At 48.1% G+C, this 6,734-nt stretch overlaps 1 non-coding gene across 1 annotated transcript; it reads left to right on the forward strand.

Annotated features, from left to right (window-relative positions):
* The first annotated feature begins 6,029 nt into the window (after positions 1–6,029).
* Positions 6,030–6,101, forward strand: trnae-uuc (transfer RNA glutamic acid (anticodon UUC)). The gene has a single exon. It is a non-coding gene; the product is annotated as a tRNA-Glu (tRNA).
* The last annotated feature ends 633 nt before the right edge of the window (positions 6,102–6,734 follow it).

Raw genomic sequence — 6,734 nt, forward strand, 5'->3', positions numbered from 1 at the left:
CCCGAGGGTGGGATGCCTGGTTAAAGCCCTTCCCGCACTTGAGGCAGGAGAACGGGCTCTCCCCGGTGTGGACCCGCTGGTGCCTCAGCAGGGCAGAGGTATCGTTGAAGGCCTTCCCGCAATTGGAACAGCTGAAGGGCTTCTCCAATATGTGGACCCGGCCGTGGGTCAGCAGGACGGAGGAATAGCTGAAGGCCTTCCCGCATTCAGGGCAGGAGAATGGCCTCTCGCTTGTGTGACCCACTGGTGCCTCTGCAGGACAGAGGAAATGCTGAAGGTCTTCCCGCACTCAGGGCAGCTGAAGGGTCTCTCCCTAATGTGGACCCGCTGATGGCTCATCTGGCGGGTGGAATTGCTGAAGCCCTTTCCGCACTCAGAGCAGGAGAACAGTCTCTCCCCGGTGTGACTGCGCCCATGAGTCTCCAGGTCAGATGGGAAACGGAAGCCTTTCCCACAGTCGCCACACTTCCACGGTTTCTCCACGGGACGGGATTCCTTAGGTTTCTCCATGACCGAAGCTTCACCTGCACACAAACGCGTGTCCAGCACCTCTCTGCCGTGAATTCCTCTTCCCAGTCTGCATAACATTTACTGACTCCACAGTCAGAGTGCTGCAACAGTAGGGTCTCTCTTCCAGTCTCACTGATACTGAAAACGTACTGAAACAGGAACTAAAACGCTTGGTTCCTTCTCACAGAATCATGGTCGAAAATTGTTATAGTCCCGATGGATTCAGTGACTGTCAGACATTGACGTGAAATTGAGGACAGCAAATGCTGGAGAGTCAGAGTCAAAGTGCAATGCTGGAAAATCACAACAGATCAGGCAGCATCCGAGGAGCAGTCGAGTCAATGTTTCAGGCAAAGCCCTTCAGCTATTGATATTGAAACTTCCGTCTTCAGATCTTCAAATAATCTGTAAAAAGAGATTACAAAAATCATCACTGTCAGTCCAGGTTAGAAATTCCAAACAAGCAATTCTACTTTACGCAGAACATTCTTTTCTTTTTCCACAAAATTGAAAGCACCATCCCACCCCCTCTCACTCCTCTATTCTCACTCCGCTCAAACTAATTCTCCCGACGGTACTGATTCAGGATCTTACAGAGACCGAAAAGTGAAAACATCGAGACAGACACCTCTGAATTTTGGATACCTCCACCTGAAAGTTAGTATCTTTCACGATACGTAGGAGTGAGTAAGTCTGATTTTGGGAAGCAAAAAAAGTACCAATTCAGGATGAACCTTCAATGCAGCTTCTTGAGAAACAACCAGACACGGAATGGTTAACATCTGGGGAGGTGGAGGAAATGAGATATCAAGGCATTGGCACCGACACCAGACAGAAACTGAACATACAGGCATGGCAAACATTACGGGCAAGCCAGAGTCATAGAGATACACAACACAAAAACAGGTCCTTCAGTCCAACTCATCCGTGCCGACCAGATAGCCTAAATTAATCTCGTCTCATTTACCAGCACTTGGCCCATATCCCTCTGAACTCTTCCTATTCATATATCCATCCAGACGCCTTTTAAATGTTATAATTGGACCTACATCCACTATTTCCTCCGGCAGATCATGCCTTACACTTGCCTCTCTCACGCCAAACATACTACCCTCCTGTTCTGGACTTCTCCCATCCCTGGGAAATGACCTTGTCTATTTAACCTATCCATGCCTCGCATGACTCTATAAACGTCTGTAAGGTCACCCCTCAGCCTCTGGTATACCGGGGAAAACAGCTCAAGTAATGCACTGCGTGAACTTTTAGCTTCACACTCGCTGAACCTCCCTCCCGTGTAAAACATTGTTTCCCTCCCCAACACTGCCCATGGGAAAAACCAAGAGTGCTGAGACTCTGGAGTTGGGGGAATGCCACGTAGAATTCCTACAATGTGGAAACACGCCATTCAGCCAAACAAGTCCACACAGACCATCCAAAGTGGAACCCATGCATACAATTTCCCCTATCCCATTACACTACACTTACTGCACACTCTGGGCCCATTTAGTATGGTCACTTCTCCCGAAACCGCACATCGTTAGACTTTGGGAGGAAACCAGAGCAAACCCACGCAGACACGGCAGGGAGAATGTGCAAACTCCACACAGATAGTCGCGCCAAGGCTGGAATCGAACACGGGTCCGTGGTGCGGTAAGGCAGCAGTGCTCACCACTGATCCATCGTGCGACTTACGTGTGCAAAAGGAGGTGGGGCCTGGGAACTTTGTTAATTGTACCACACAGTGGATTGTTGAGCCAGGTTAAATCTCACGGGATCCAGGGAGAGCTAACCAACTGGGTACAAAATTTAGAAGCGCGTTGTTGTAGATGCTGGAATCCTTCCTGAAAACAACAAATGCTGAAGATCACAGTGGGTCAGGCAGCGCTGTGCTACTCTATGACCGGATAGTGTGGATGTGGAGATGATGTTTCCACTAGGAGAAGGGTTGAGGATGCCAAGTCATTGAGGGCATTTAAGACAGAGATAGGTTCTTGATTAGTAAGGGGTCAAGGGTTATGAGGAGAGGGCAGCAGAATGGGATGGAGAAATATATCAGCCATGATCGACTGGTGGAGTAGACTCGATGGGCCAAATGGCCTCATCCTGCTCCTGTGTATTATGGTCTTAAAGCGGAGCAGTAGTCTTAAGAGGTTCTCACAAACTATTTCAGAATCCTGAAGAGGAGTTGTTGGATTGGAAACCTTAACTCTGCTTTTTCTCCACATATGCTTCCAGTCCTGCTGAGTTTTTCCAGTGTTGTCAGTTTTTTGTTTCAGTTTTCCAGCATCCACAGTTCTTTGTCTTATTTATCACAGTCATTTCTTGCCTTTCCCAAGTGTCTGGAACTTCATCTCCCTGATCTACAAACTGTTCAGTTACCCTAGAAATGACCACTACCTCCTTATCAGAGTAGACCCCTTTGTTGCAAAATGATTGTTCAATTCTGTGACCAAAATAATTGCATTCGTAATTACTTACAACAGGGACTCTCAATATCTCAGGCAAGAACACAGCCAGATTTTTTCAGACAGTACATTTATGTGATTTGATACAAATCCCTATTCCCTACTTTACCAGCGTGCTGCTGGGAATGGAGGGTTTGAGTTAAGAAGAAGCTGGGACATTTTTCCAACGAAGCCTAGCAAGTTGACAGATAACTTTATAGAGATTTTTAAAATCAGGAGGGGGAAAAAATAAGGTGTCATTTCCTGGAGGCTCAGAATATTTTATTGCTCCAGAAGGTGTAAAAGGGGGTCAAAGATTCAGCAGAAATCGAGTAGAGCTGAGAACAGACAACATTTTACTCTGTGGGAACAGGGGGACCAGAGGACAGAGAAATCAGGACCTGAAATCGAGCTGACACCAGACTACCATGTTATCAGTGCTTTGACAATGGTACTTCTGTGCGGGGCAGGTTGAATTATGAATTGAATAGTAACTTCCTCAAGGAGACTGTGCAGGAAGGGCCGGGCCTGTCTCTGTGGCGCAACTGGTCAGCGCGTTCGGCTGTTAACCGGGAGGTTGTTGGTTCGAGACCACCCCGAGACGGTGCGTTTGTTGTTCACACTCCAACCGCTTTCTTGGCTGCAAAGATGCGCGGTTTTAATGCTGTCAGGAAAATGTTTCCCAAACGGAAATCTTTTCCACTGAGGAAGCACAAAGGGGTTTCTGAATTGATTGAATTTCTAACGTAAAGGACTGCGGATGCTTACAGTCCGAGACAGAAAGCGAAACTGCTGGAGCAACTCAGTACCTGGATGAGGATAAAAAAGTTCTGAAATGTTGTCTCTGATTCTCTTTCTACAGATGCTGCCTGACCTGCTGAGTTGCTCCTGCAATTTCTGGTTTTGTTTTTAACTGAACGTCCATTTCATCTTTCGGGATGAAACACCCAGACCCGCCATTTGCAGATATTTAACCCTTTCGAAACCTGTGAAGTGATTGGATTCAAACAAACTCTGCAATGATTCACACGTTCTCAGCTCCACAGGCAGAGAGACCTGGGAAATGAAGCTGTCAGTGTGGTTCTGTATTGGTGGGCCGAGTGGTGAAGGCGATGGACATGAAATCCATTGCGGTTTCCCCACGCAGGTGTGAACCCTGCCGACTACAGTTGAGAACTGTCGTCAAAAAGAAAGGGAGATTTCTCCACGTTTTTTTTAAAGATGCAAACCAGTGGAGGGGTTGAAATATTTCAATCACATTGGGACTGGTCGGGAATCTGCAACCCACTGCCTGTCAGGGTGGAACAAGCAGATACCCGCAGAGCTGCTTTTGAGGAGATGAGCCAAGTGTTTGGAAATGAGACGAGAACAGTGAGGGGCGTGAAGTCGTGGTCGAAATGAGGCAGGCACCTGAGGACAAAGGTGTTTTATTTGCCAGTGAAAGATACTGCTTCACAAATTTGGTACAATGGAAGGGAAGCAGTGACGGTGATTACCTTTGGCTGTTCACCTTGTGAATGTTCCCATTGCTGCGCATGTCCGTGTAAACGTCAGAACTCTGCATCATGGCGGCGTCAGGTCCGCACAGTGCCAGGGGCGCAATGGATGACGCATCTGACTCCACCTACCTGTTTGAAATGCAGCTCACAGCTTCTTCACACACCCCAATTAATCTTTCTCATTGTCCTGAAGCCGGCATACGGTTTGAATTCCTGATCTGCAGGAACGAGACTCTTTTCACTGTCTCGCGTCAGTAAGTGTCCCTGAGAACATCAGAGTCACGTCACAGCGCTGTCAGAGGAGGGGAAGCTGAAAGAGCCCCACACGCTGCTCACGGGCACATTTCACTTTCCCCAACTCACCGCCCCAACCACTGCGGCTCCTGGGAGTGGAAAGGGAACAAACACCAAAACCCAGTCTCAGCTTTGTAAATCTTCAGGAAATAAGAAAACTGATTATCCCTTCCGGTCTTCCATCCTGGCCTGACAGCGTTGATTTTAAATGGCTGTCCAGTTAGTGCCGATTCGTTTTGGCTGAAAAAATCTTCCTTATCTCATCCCAGCATTTCTTGCCACAGAGAACTGTGCGGCAGAATTCATGTATTTCCTTGTATGGTATTTTGTAAATAACATTCGTTTGCGGGTTGTTTGTATAGGGTATTTAAGGTTCACTAGCCGTTGTTTAATGCTGAGAGGGTTGAGTTATCTGGAAATCATTTCACAGATGTCTTTAATGTAAAGTAATGTGGCTAGGGTTTCTGCATACGTTGTGTCTGCTAGTGTCAGTTTGTTGATGTGAAATCGTCACACTGGGTTTATTGGGTAGGCAAAAGTGAGGACTGCAGATGCTGGAAACCAGTTTTGATCAGAGTGGTGCTGGAAAAGCACAGCAGGTCAGACAGCTTCCGAGGAGCAGGAAAACCGACGTTTTGGGCAAAAGCCCTTCATCAGGAATAGAGGCAGGACGCTTCCAGTGATGACGAGATAAATTGGGGGGGGGGGGGGGGTGCTGGGCCGAAGGTAGCAAAGAGTACAATGGGTGAATGGGGGTGGGGATGGAGGTGACAGGTCAGAGAGGAGGGTGGAGTGGACAGTTGAGAAGGGAGATTGGCAGGGAGGACAGGTCATGAGGACAGCGCTGAGCTGGAAGGTTGGAACTGAGGTAAGGTGGGGGGAGGGGAAATGAGGAAACTGGTGAAGTCCACATTGATGTCCTGGGGTTGAATTTATCCGAGGCGAAAGATGGGGCGTTCTTCCTTCAGGCATCGGGTGGGGAGTGAGCGGCGATGGAGGAGGCCCAGGACCTGCATGTTCTCGGCAGCGTGGGAGGGGGAGTTGAAATTTTGGGCCAGAGGGTGATGGGGTTGATTGCTGCGAGTGTCCTGGAGATGTTCCCTCAAGCGCTGTGACCTGACTCTGCGAGGAGTCTCCAGTCTCCCCAATGTCGAGGAGACCGCATCGGGAGCAATGGATACAAGCAATGACATTGGTGGAAGCCTTCTCACGATCGTGGCCCAGGTTCGATTTCCGGGCAGGGAAGCAATATACAATAGGGCTGCGAGGGGGCGTTGCTGTCTCCCTGGTGGTCTAGTGGTTAGGATTCGGCGCTTTCACCGCTGCGGCCCGGGTTCGATTCCCGGTCAGGGAAGTATTTCTCAGTGGATCTGTTGCCTATCCATTCTCCTTAAATGCGCTGTACAGTTCCTTATTGGTCTTCGTCGTTACTGGCGACTGCAGTGTGTCGCGCCTCGTTGAAATCGTGTCCTGATTCAGGCTTGTTTGTAGGTGTAGGGATCATTGCTTCTGTAGCTAAGTACTTGGTTCGTGTGCGATGTTTTCCTGTCGACGCTGTTTTGAATTTACCATTGACTGTTCGCTCTACTGTGACATCTCGAAATGGCACTTTGTTGTTGTTCTCCTCTTTTGTGAATTTTATGCCAGTAAGGATATTGTTGATGGTGTTGTAGGTTTCCTCTAATTTACTTCATTTTTTGATGACAAAAGTGTCATCACTGTGGCGGACAACAAAGTTTGAGTTGGATCGTTTGAAGGGCTGTTGGTTTGAGACTCTGCATTATTGCTTCTGCTAGGAATCCTGATACTGGTGGTTTCATGGGTATTTCGTTTATTTGTTTGTAGGGCTTGTTACTGAATATGAAGTGGGTGGTTAAGGCACAGTTCCACGAGCTGGGTAGTGCTATCTTTGCTGATGAAGTTGGTGCTGTGTTTATGTCTTTGGTTCTTCGAGTAGTGTTCCAGTTTTCTTTGGCCACGTTGATGT

Source organism: Chiloscyllium plagiosum, unplaced genomic scaffold (assembly GCF_037043375.1).
Source record: "Chiloscyllium plagiosum isolate Xiang-an unplaced genomic scaffold, Cpla_swu_hap1 HiC_scaffold_27, whole genome shotgun sequence".
NCBI classification, from domain to species: domain Eukaryota; kingdom Metazoa; phylum Chordata; class Chondrichthyes; order Orectolobiformes; family Hemiscylliidae; genus Chiloscyllium; species Chiloscyllium plagiosum.